The sequence below is a fragment of the Nomascus leucogenys genome, chromosome 19, assembly GCF_006542625.1.
Source record: "Nomascus leucogenys isolate Asia chromosome 19, Asia_NLE_v1, whole genome shotgun sequence".
Lineage (NCBI taxonomy): Eukaryota > Metazoa > Chordata > Mammalia > Primates > Hylobatidae > Nomascus > Nomascus leucogenys.
In genome coordinates this window covers 44,247,644-44,258,671 of record NC_044399.1, presented here as the reverse complement: position 1 = coordinate 44,258,671, position 11,028 = coordinate 44,247,644, and the positions used below count along the sequence as shown (strand labels likewise).

At 44.2% G+C, this 11,028-nt stretch overlaps 1 protein-coding gene and 1 pseudogene across 2 annotated transcripts in view; one reads left to right on the top strand and one right to left on the bottom strand.

Annotated features, from left to right (window-relative positions):
- Window positions 1-11,028, bottom strand: part of KCNG3 (potassium voltage-gated channel modifier subfamily G member 3) — a 57,725-nt gene that overhangs the window by 24,202 nt on the left and 22,495 nt on the right. The gene's annotated exons all lie outside the window — the stretch shown is intronic.
- Window positions 4,516-6,959, top strand: LOC100597184 (annotated as a pseudogene).

Genomic DNA, 11,028 nt, shown 5'->3' with positions numbered 1-11,028 from the left:
ATCACGGCTCACTGCAACCTCTACCTCCCGGGCTCAGGTGATCCTACCACCTCAGCCTCCCAAGTAGCTCGGACTACAGGTGTGCACCACCACACCCAACTAGTTTTTGTATTTTCAGCAGAGACGAGATTTCACCATGTTGCCCAGTCTGGTCTTGAACTCCTGGGCTCAAGTGATCCACCCACCTCAGCCTCCCAAAGTGCTGGGGTTACAGGAGTGAGCCATTGTCCTCAGCCTATAAAGATTTTAGAAGAAAACACAGGAGTGATGTTTGTGACTGAGCAAGTAGGCAAACTTTCTTATATAGGGCACAAAAAGTAGTAATCATGAAAGAAAATACTGATAAATTAGACTTCACCAAAATATAAAACTTTTGTATAGTAAAAGACACCACTAAGAAAATGAATAGGCAAACCAAAAACTAGAGGAAAATATTCACAACACATTTATCTGACAAAGGACTAGTATCCAGATTGTACAAAGAACTCTTAAAACTCAATAGCCAAAATAACTCATTTTTTAAAAAATTGGCTATGTGGACAAACATTTCACATAATAAATTATGTAAAAAGCCAGTAAGCTAATGAAAATGATGATCAAACTCTGTCGTCAGAGAAATTAATACCACAATGAGACATTACTACACTCCAGACAGAATAACCAAAATTTGTAGAACCAATAACACCAAGTTTGTGAAGTAACTGAAACCGTATATAGTCATACACCACATGACATTTCTGTCAACAATGGATTGTATATATCACAGTAGTTCCATAAGATTATAATGCTCTATTTTTACTATACATTTTCTCTATTTAGGTATGTTTAAATGCACAAATAGGCCAGGCGCAATGGCTCACATCTGTAATCCCAACACCTTGAGAGGCCGAGATAGGTGGATCATCTGAGGTCAGGAGTTCGAGACCAGGCTGGTCAACATGGTGAAACCCTGTCTCTAACAAAAATACAAAAATTAGTCAGGCGTGGTGGTGCCTGCCTGTAATCCCAGCTACTCGGGAGGCTGAGGCAGGAGAATCACTTGAAACCAGGAGGCGGAGGTTGCAGTGAGCCAAGATCATGTGCCACTGCACTCCAGCCTCAGCGACAGAGAGAGACTCTGTCTCAAACAAACAAACAAAAAAACAAAAACAAAAATGAAATACAATACGCAAGTATTTACCACTGTGTTATAACTGCCTACAGTATTCAGTAGATTCTGCATAAGTTTGTGGCCTAGGAGCAATAGGCTATACCATACGGCCTAAGTGGTGAGGTATGTAGCAGGCAGTACCATCTAGGTTTGTGTGAGGACGCTCTATGATGTTCACAGAGCAAGGAAATCTCCTAAGCATCTCCCATCGTTATGCGACACATGACTGTGTACTGTTGGTGGGAGTACAGAATGGTAGATTGGTACAAAAGTTAATTGTGGTTTTTGCCATAGGAATTAGTAGCAAAAACTGCAAATACTTTTCCTTTTTTTTTTTTTGAGATGGAGTCTCGTTCTGTCATCCAGGCTGGAGTGCAATGGTGAGACCTCGGCTCACTACAACCTCTGCCACCTGGGTTCAAGCGATTCTCCTGCCTCGCCTCCTGAGTAGCTGGGATTACAGGCACCTGCCACCACGTCCAGCTAATTTTTGTATTTTAAGTAGAGATGGGGTTTCACCATGTTGGCCGGGCTGGTCTCCCAACTCCTGACCTCAGGTGATCCGCCCGCCTCGGCCTCACAAAGTGCTAGGATTATAGGCAGGAGCCACTGTGCCCGGCCAAAAACAGATCTTTTATAAAAACATGAAAATACATTAAATCACTCCGTGAAGATAAATGTGAAAATTTAGGTGAAATGGACAATTTCCCAGAAAAATGAATCAGACCAAAATTTTCAGTTTTAGAATAACTGGAAAAACTGAACGGTCCTACAATCATGAAAAAAATTGAATCTACACTTTGACATCTATTCACCAAAAGATGCACACCGGGTCCAGATGATTTTACAGGCAAGTTCTATCACATACCAAGCATGAATAATCCCTATTTTATATAACACTATCCCAAATAATTAAAAAAGCAGTCACCAATTCATTTTAAAAAGTCAGTGAAAGGCCAGTCGCAGCAACTCACGCCCGTAATCCCAGCACTTTGAGAGGCCAAGGTGGGTGGATCACCTGAGGTCAGGAGTGCAAGACCAGCCTGGCCAACATGGTGAAAACCCATCTCTACTAAAAATACAAAAATGAGCCAGGCATGGTGGCGCATGCCTGTAATCTCAGCTACTTGGGAGGCTGAGGCAGCAGAATCACTTGAACCCAGGAGGTGGAGGTTGCAGTGAACTGAGATCACGCCACTGCACTCCAGCCTGGGTGACAGAGTGAGACTCTGTCTCAAAAAAAAAAATTAGAGCCAGGTGTGATGGCTCACAACAGTAATCCCAACGCTTTGGGAGGCCAAGGCAGGCAGACTGCTTGAGCCCAGGAGTTCAAGACCAGCCTGGAACATAGCGAAACTCTTGTCTCTACAAAAACTACAAAAATTAGCCAGGCATGGTAGCATGCTCCTATAGTCCTAGCTACTGGGGAGCTGAGGTGGGAGGATCACCTGAGCCTGGAGAGGTTGAGGCTACAGTGAGCCATTATCATGCCACTGCATACCAGCCTGGGTGACAGAATGAGACCCTGTCTCAAAAAAAAAAAAAAAAAAGTTACTGAAATGTTGATACCAAACCCAGACAGACAGCACAAGAGAGAAAAACTGTAGGCCAATCTCACTTAGAAACACAGATGCAAAAATTCTACATAAATTAGCAAATGTGATCCAAAAATGCATTTAAAAATAAAAATAAAAAGACAAGAATGCCAGCTGTCACCATTTCTCATCAGTACAACTCTAGAGAGTTTAACCACTGCAGCAAGACAAAGGTATTATAAAGGTTGCAAAGACTGTCTTTATTTCCAGATAGTATCACTGTCTACATTACAACAAAAATAGACCCTTTGAATTATTAGAATAAATGAAAAGTACAGGTGCTCTTTGACATACAATGAAGTTAAATTCCAATAAACTCACCATAAAATCAAAAAATCTTAAATTGAGCCATCATAAATTAGGGACAGTCTATACTGCTACAAGTAAGATGAAGGTACAAAATCAACTGTACAGCTATATCAGCAAAAGGCAGAAATTATAATTTTTAAAAAGGATATAATTAGCAATAGCAACACAAGTTATAAGGTACCTAGATATAAATCTAACAAAAGAGATAAAATAATTTTTAGATGAAAATCATAAAACTTTATTGAAAGACATTAAAGAATAGTGGAGTAAGTGGAATCATATACTATGTTCATGGATAATAAAACTAAATAATGTAAAAATGCCAACTCTCAGGCTGGCGCAGTGTCTCACGCCTGTAATCTCAGCACTTTGGGAGGCTGGGGCAAGTGGATCACGAGGTCAGGAGTTCAAGACCAACCTGGCCAAGATGGTGAAACCCCGTCTCTACTAAAAATACAAAAAAATTAGCTGGGCACGGTGGCAGGCACCTGTAATCTCAACTACTCCAGAGGCTGAGGCAGAGAATTGCTTGAACCTGGGAGGTGGAGGTTTCAGTGAGCCGAGATCATGCCACTGCACTACAGCCTGGGCGACACAGCAAGACTCCGTCTCAAAAAAAAAAAAAAATACCAAATCTCCAAATCCATAAATTTAACGCAAAAAATTTTAGTGTAATGTGATCAAAATTCCCAAGAAGGGTTTTCATGGTCATTAATAAGCTGATTATATTATTTCAGTAATTAAGACAGTATAGTGTTGATGCTGGAATTAATAGGATGGTGGGCCGGGCGTGGTGGCTCACACTTGTAATCCCAGCACTTTGGGAGGCCGAGGCAGCTGGATCACGAGGTCAGGAGTTGGAGATCAGCCTGGCCAACATGGGGAAACCCCGTTTCTACTAAAAATACAAAAATTAGCCAGGCGTGGTGGCGTGTGCCTGTAATCCCAGCTACTGAGGAGGCTGAGGCAGAAGAATCGCCTGAACCCAAGAGGCGGAGAGTGCAGCAAGCCAAGATCACGCCATTGCACACCAGCCTGGGAGATAGAGCAAGAATCTGTCTCAAAAAAAAAAAAAAAAAAGGATAGTGAACCTAGAAGTAGATCCACATACCCACAGAAACAAGATATATGGCAAATGAGGCTCTTCAGATTAGTGAAGTACATACTGAACTATTCTGTAGTGCTGAGGAAAGTGTTATCCACATGAATAAAATTAAATTCCTCACATAAATAATAATAGGTGGACTAAAGACTCAATTTGAAATGTAAAAGTTAAATAAATTATTTATAAATATATTTAAAACTTTAAAGAAAATGTAAAAGAATCTTTATGATCTTGGAGATGATATTGGATATTTTCTCAGATAAGTTAAAAATCACACTAATCATAAAGAAAAAAATTGATAACTTTGTCTGTTAAAATGTACAGCTTCTTCCTTTTGCTGCCTGACTGCTCCCATCATGGGTTGCATGCATGCTCCCAGGAAAGGCCTGTCCCAGTTGGCTCTGCCCTATCACTGCAGCATCACCACTTGGCTGAAGTTGACATCTGATGAAATGAAGGAGATTTACAAACTGGCCAACAAGGCCTGACTCCTTCACAAATCGGTGTGATCCGGAGAAACACATGGTGTTGCACAAGTACGTTTTGTGACAGGCAATAAAATCTTAAGAATTCTTAAGTCCAAAGGACTTGCTCCTGATCTCCCTGAAGATCTCTACCATTTAATTAAGAAAGCAGTTGCTGTCCTCTCTTTTCCTTCCTTCCTTCTTCCTTCCTTCCTTTTCTTTCTTTCTTCCTTTCTTTCTTCCTTCCTTTCTTCCTTCCTTCTTCCTTTTCTTTTTCCTTCCTTCCTCCCTCCCTCTCTTTTTCTTTCCTTCCTTCCTTCCTTCTTCCTTCCCTTTCCTTTTTCCTTCCTTCCTCCCTCTCTCTGTTTTCTTACTTTCCCTTTCTTTCTTTCCTTCCTTCTCTCTCTCCCTCTCTCTCTCCCCCTCTCCCCCTCTCCTCCTCTCCCCTCTCCCCCCCGCCCCCCCCCCTTTCTCACGGTCTCCCTCTGTTGCCCAGGCTAGAGTGAACTGGCATGGTCTCAGCTCACTGTACACTCCCTGACTCGGGCTCCCGTGATTCTCCTGCCTCGGCCTGCCGGGTGGCTCGGATTGTGGGCGGGCGCCACCACGCCTGGCTGGTTTTGGTATTTTTGGTGGAGGCGGGGTTTTGCCACGTTGGCCAGGCTGGTCTCCAACTCCTAGCCTCGAGTGGTCTACCCGCCTTGGCCTCCCGAAGTGCTGGGACTGCAGACAGAGTCTCGCTCACTCGGTGCTCGGTGTTGCCCAGGCTGGAGTGCGGTGGCGTGGTCTTGGCTCGCCGCAGCCTCCACCTCCCAGCCGCCTGCCTTGGCCTCCCAGGGTGCAAGGATTGCAGCCTCTGCCCGGCCGCTGCCCCGTCTGGGAGGTGGGGAGCGTCTCTGCCTGGCCGCCCATCGTCTGGGATGTGAGGAGCGCCTCTGCCCGGCCGCCCCTTCTGGGAGGTGAGGAGCGCCTCTGCCCAACCGCCGCCCCGTCTAGGAAGTGAGGAGCTTCTCTGCCTGGCCGCCATCGTCTGGGATGTGAGGAGCGCCTCTGCCCAGCCGCCCCATCTGGGATGTGAGGAGCGCCTCTGCCCGGCCGCCCCGTCTGGGAAGTGAGGAGCGCCTCTGTCCGGCCGCCCCGTCTGGGAAGTGAGGTGCACCTCTGCCCAGCCCCCATCGTCTGGGAAGTGAGGTGCGCCTCTGCCCGGCCGCCCATCGTCTGGGATCTGAGAAGCGCCTCTGCCCGGCCGCCACCCCATCTAGGAAGTGAGAGCGCCTCTGCCCGGCCGCCGCCGCGTCTGGGAAGTGAGGAGTGCCTCTGCCTGGCCGCGCCTGGGAAGTGAGGAGCGCCTCTGCCCAACCACCCGTCTGGGAAGTGAGGAGCGTCTGGGAAGTGAGGAGCGTCTCTGCCCGGCCGCCCCGTCTGGGAAGTGAGGAGCGCCTCTGCCCAGCCGTCCCGTCTGGGAAGTGAGGAGCGCCTCTGCCCGGCCGCCCATCGTCTGGGAAGTGAGGAGCGCCTCTGCCTGGCCGCCCCGTCTGGTAAGTGAGAAGCGCCTCTGCCCGGCCGCCCCGTCTGGGAGGTGAGGAGTGCCTCTGCCCGGCAGCCCCGTCTGGGATGTGGGAAGCACCTCTGCCTGGCCGCCCTGTCTGGGAGGTCTACCACGGAGGCCAGATGCAGTGTGGGGGCTGGACGTGGTGGCTCACGCCTGTAGTCCCAGCACTCTGGGAGGCCAAAGCAGGTTGATCACTTGAGGCTAGGAGTTCGAGACCAGCCTGGCTAACATGGCGAAACATATGAAAAATACAACAAACCAACCAACCAACCAACCCAGCAACAACAAAACAGGTCTGCCCTGGAGTCATACTCTAATTTTTTCTATTTTCCTCCCTTTCTGATCCTTTACCCCACTTTCTTTTTCTTCCTCTTCCTTCTCCTTCTTCTTTGTCAAAGACATAGAGGATTGAGCTATTATCATTGAGCCATACAAAGTCCCTCTCTCATTTATTTTCTTTCATTCCCACCCCCCATTTCTATTCCCGGTCTTCCCATGTGCAGCCTTCCTAATATGTTTGATATGCATCTTTTTGTTTGTATGTATTTTTAGAAAATGTTTGTTTTGTGTGCAAAAAAAGAAAAAATTAACAAAAAAAAGAAAAAAAAAGCAGTTGCTGTTTAAAAGCATCTTGAAAGGAACAGAAAGGATAAGGATGCTAAAATTCTGTCTGATTCTGATAGAGAGTTGGATTCACCATTTGGCTTGATATTATAAGACAAAGCGAGTCCTCCCTCCCAATTGGAAATATGAGTCATCTACAGCCTCTGTCCTGGTCGCATAAATTTGTCTATGTACTCACACACAATAAAATAATAGTTTAAATTTTTAAAAAATGTACAGATTCTATAAGCCCCAAAACACCATAAACAAAGTAAAAATACCAGCCACAGTCAGAAAGATATTTGCAGTCAGGCATTGTAGCTCATGCCTGTAATCCAGACACTTCGAGGTCAGTACAGGAGGACTGCAGGAGTTCAAGACCAGCCTGTGCAACATAGTAAGACCCTGTTTCTACAAATATTTTAAAATAAATAAAATAAGATATTTGCAATGCACAATCAGTACCTAGGATGTATAATTAACCATTAAGAAAAAGAAAAGTCAGGATCAAGCATGGTGGCTCACAACTGTAATCCCAGCACTTTGGGAGGCTGAGGCAGGCAGATGGCTTGAGCCCAGGAGTTTGAAACCAGCCTGGGCAACATAGTGGGACCCTGTCTCTACAAAAAAATATAAAAATTAGCCAGGCGTGGTGGCATATGTCTGTAGTCCCAGGTACTCAGGAGGCTGACATGGGAGGCTGAGGCTGCAGTGAGCCATGGTCACATCACTGCACTCCAGCCTGGGCAACAGAGCAAGACCTTGTCTCAAAAAAAAAAGAAGTGGGGGCCAGGTGGGGTGGCTCTCACACCTGTAATCCCAGCACTTTGGGAGGCAAAAGTGGAAGGATCGCTTGAGGATCGAGACCAGCCTGGGCAACACAGTGATCTCCTAACTATACAAAAAATGTTTAAATTAGCCAGGTGTGGTGGTAAATGCCTGTAGCAACAGCTACTTGGAAAGCTGAGGCTAGAGAATCACTTGAGCCTAGGGCTTCAAGGCTGCAGTGAGCTATGATCGTGCCACTGCACTCCAGCCTGGGCAACAGAGTGAGACTGTCTCAAAAAAGTGTGCGTATGTATATATATACACACATTATGTGTGTGTGTGCATGTGTATATATTCACACAAAAATTTGGACACAAATGTTTATAGCAGTCATAATAATCAAAAAGTAAAAACAATACAAATGTTCAACTGATGAACGGGTAAACAAAATGTTGCATAACCATGCAATAGATTATTATCCAATCATAAAAGGAATGAAATACCACATGGATGAATCTTGATAATAAACTACGTGAAAGCAGCCAGACACAAAAGGCTCCATGTTGTATAACTGTATTCATATGAAATGTCCAGAATAGGCAAATCCATGGAGATAGATAGCAGATGGTTGTCAGGGTATGCGAGGAGGGGGAACAGGGTGTGACTACTAACAAGTAGGTTTCTTTTTGGGGTGATGAAAATGTTCTGGAATAGTGATGATAGTTGTACAATGTAGTGCATATCATAAAAGCCACCAAATTGTATACCTGAAATGGTAAATTTTGTTACATGAATTATATCTCGATTTTTTAAAAAGGAATGAGCAATACGAACAACATGCAGACAAATGTTTTTAAACATTATGCTGATCAAAAGAAGCCAGACATGAGGCTGGGTACAGTGGCTCGTGCCTGTAATCCCAGCACTTTGGGAGGCTAAGGCAGGAGAACTGCTTTAGCCCAGGAGGTTGAGGCTGCAGTGAGCCATGACTGCACCACTGCACTCCAGCCTAAGCGACACAGCGAGACCCTGTATCACAAAAAAAAAAAGAAAGAAAGAAAGAAAAAAGAAAAAAAGCAAGATATATTTCATATCTACCAGATTAGCAAAGTGTTAAAGTCTGACAACATGTAGAAATGGCAAGGATATTGAGCAACAGGATTTCTATTCACTACTGTTAAGAATATAAATCAGTAGAACTACTCTGGAGAGCTATTTAGCAACATCGAGGAGAGACGCGCATACTTTTCAATACAGCAACTCCAATCCTAGGTAGATGCATTAAAGGTCTCCTACATGTGCACTGAGACATTAACAAAACTATTCATTGCAGCACTACAGTAATAGCAAAATTTCTATGAACAAAAGAACAAATAAATCAATTCCTACTACATTACAGTTAAAATGCAAGGGCTACAGCCATAGAAATCAAACATGAACATGAATTTGAACTAAAAAGGCAAGCTGCGGACTCCATTGATTATACCATTTATAAAAACAGTTTATGCAAAACAATGCTATATTTTGTGTACATAATCATATATTAAATGTATTTTTAAGTACATGGGAATAACATCAAAGTCAGGAGAGTGCCAGTTTCTGTGGAAAATGAAGGGATTTCAATGGGAAAGAGGCACTCAGTAAACTTCGACTGCATTTTTTTTTTTTTTTTGAGACAAGGACTCATGCTGTTGCCCAGGCTGGAGTGCACTGGCACGATCTCGGCTCACTGCAACCTCTGCCTCCTGGGTTCCAGCCATTCCCCACCTCAGCCTCCCCAGTAGCTGGGACTACAGGCATGTGCCAACACGTCCAGCTAATTTTTGTATTTTTTGGTAAAGACAGGGTTTCACCATGTTGTGCAGGCTGGTCTCAAACTATTGGCCTCAGGTGAGCTACCCGCCTCGGCCTCCCAAAGTGCTGGGATTACAGGCTCAACGATATATATCTATATATATAGATCTATATAGATCTATATAGACATATAGATCTATATATATATAATTTTTTTTTTTTGGAAACAGAGTCTCGCTCTGTCGCCCAGGCTGGAGTGCAGTGGTGCAAGGTCCACCTCCTGGGTTCATGCCATTCTCTTGCCTCAGCCTCCCAAGTAGCTGGGACTATAGGCACCCACCACCATGCCCGGCTAATCTATTTTTAGTAGAAACGGGGTTTCACCGTGTTAGCCCGGATGGTCTCCATCTCCTGACCTCGTGATCTACCCACCTCGGCCTCCCAAAGTGCTGAGATTACAGGTGTGAGCCACCGCATCTGGCCCTCAATGATATTTTTAATGTTTTATTTCTTTAATTGGGTAGTGGGTAAACAGGTGTTAATTGTGTTATCATCTATTGTTTTTTATATGCCTGAAAGACTTTATAATGACTTTTATGCATAATTTCCTCTTCTACCTTTGTAAAGCATGTGTTTCTTTTTTTTTTCCTTTTTTCGTTTTTTTTTTTTGAGACAGTCTCACTCTGTCTCCCATGGTGGAGTTCAGTGGCCCGATCTCGGCTCACTGCAACCTCTGCCTCCCAGGTTCAAGGGATTCTCCTGCCTCAGCATCCTGAGTAGCTGGGACTACAGGCACGCACCACCATGCCTGACTAATTTTTGTATTTTTAGTAGAGATAGGTTTTCACCATGTTGGCCAAGCTGGTCTCGAACTCCTGACCTCAAGTGATCTGCCTGCCTCAGCCTCCCAAAATGCTGGGATTATAGGAGTAAGCCACCATGCCTGGCTGTAAAGCATGTGTTTCTTTTATTTCACAGATTGATTTGTTCTGCTTCTTAGGTTTTTGATAGATGGAGTCAAGAAAAACACATTTTGATTGGCATAAGGAATTTGGTTTTTAAATGCTTAAATTTTGCTTTATTTTCAACACTTATATTAGAAAAAAAAATCTTCAGAGCATTTGCTGTAATGGCTTAGCACCAATATTTAAATAAATTATTCAGGTTAGGCCAGACGCAGTGGATCACGCCTGTAATCCCACCACTTTGGGAAGCAGAGGCGGCTGGATCACTTGAGGCCAGGAGTTTGAGACCAGCCTGGCCAACATGGTGAAACCCTGTCTCTACTAAAAATACAAAAATTAGCTGGGTGTGGTGGTACACACCTGCAGTCCCAGCTACTTAGGAGGCTGAGGCAGGAGAATCGCTTGAACCAGGGAGGCAGAGGTTGCAGTAAGCTGAGATCGCACCACTATACTCCAGCTTGTGGGACACAGCAAGACTCTGTCCAAAAAAATATATAAAAAAAATAAAAAATTATACAGGTTGATTGAGAAATAGGGACAATTTGTTTTAAAAAACCATTGTATAATGTAATGTCAGCTAATAAAACTTAATTTTTATCTTTTTAAGGGCTGAAAAATTATGCTTTTTCACTTACTTGGTTGTAAAATGACATATATAACAATAAGTATCAATTAAAGTCAATTTGGCCCTTAATTTGGTGCTTGAGATGTGACTCAAAGTTC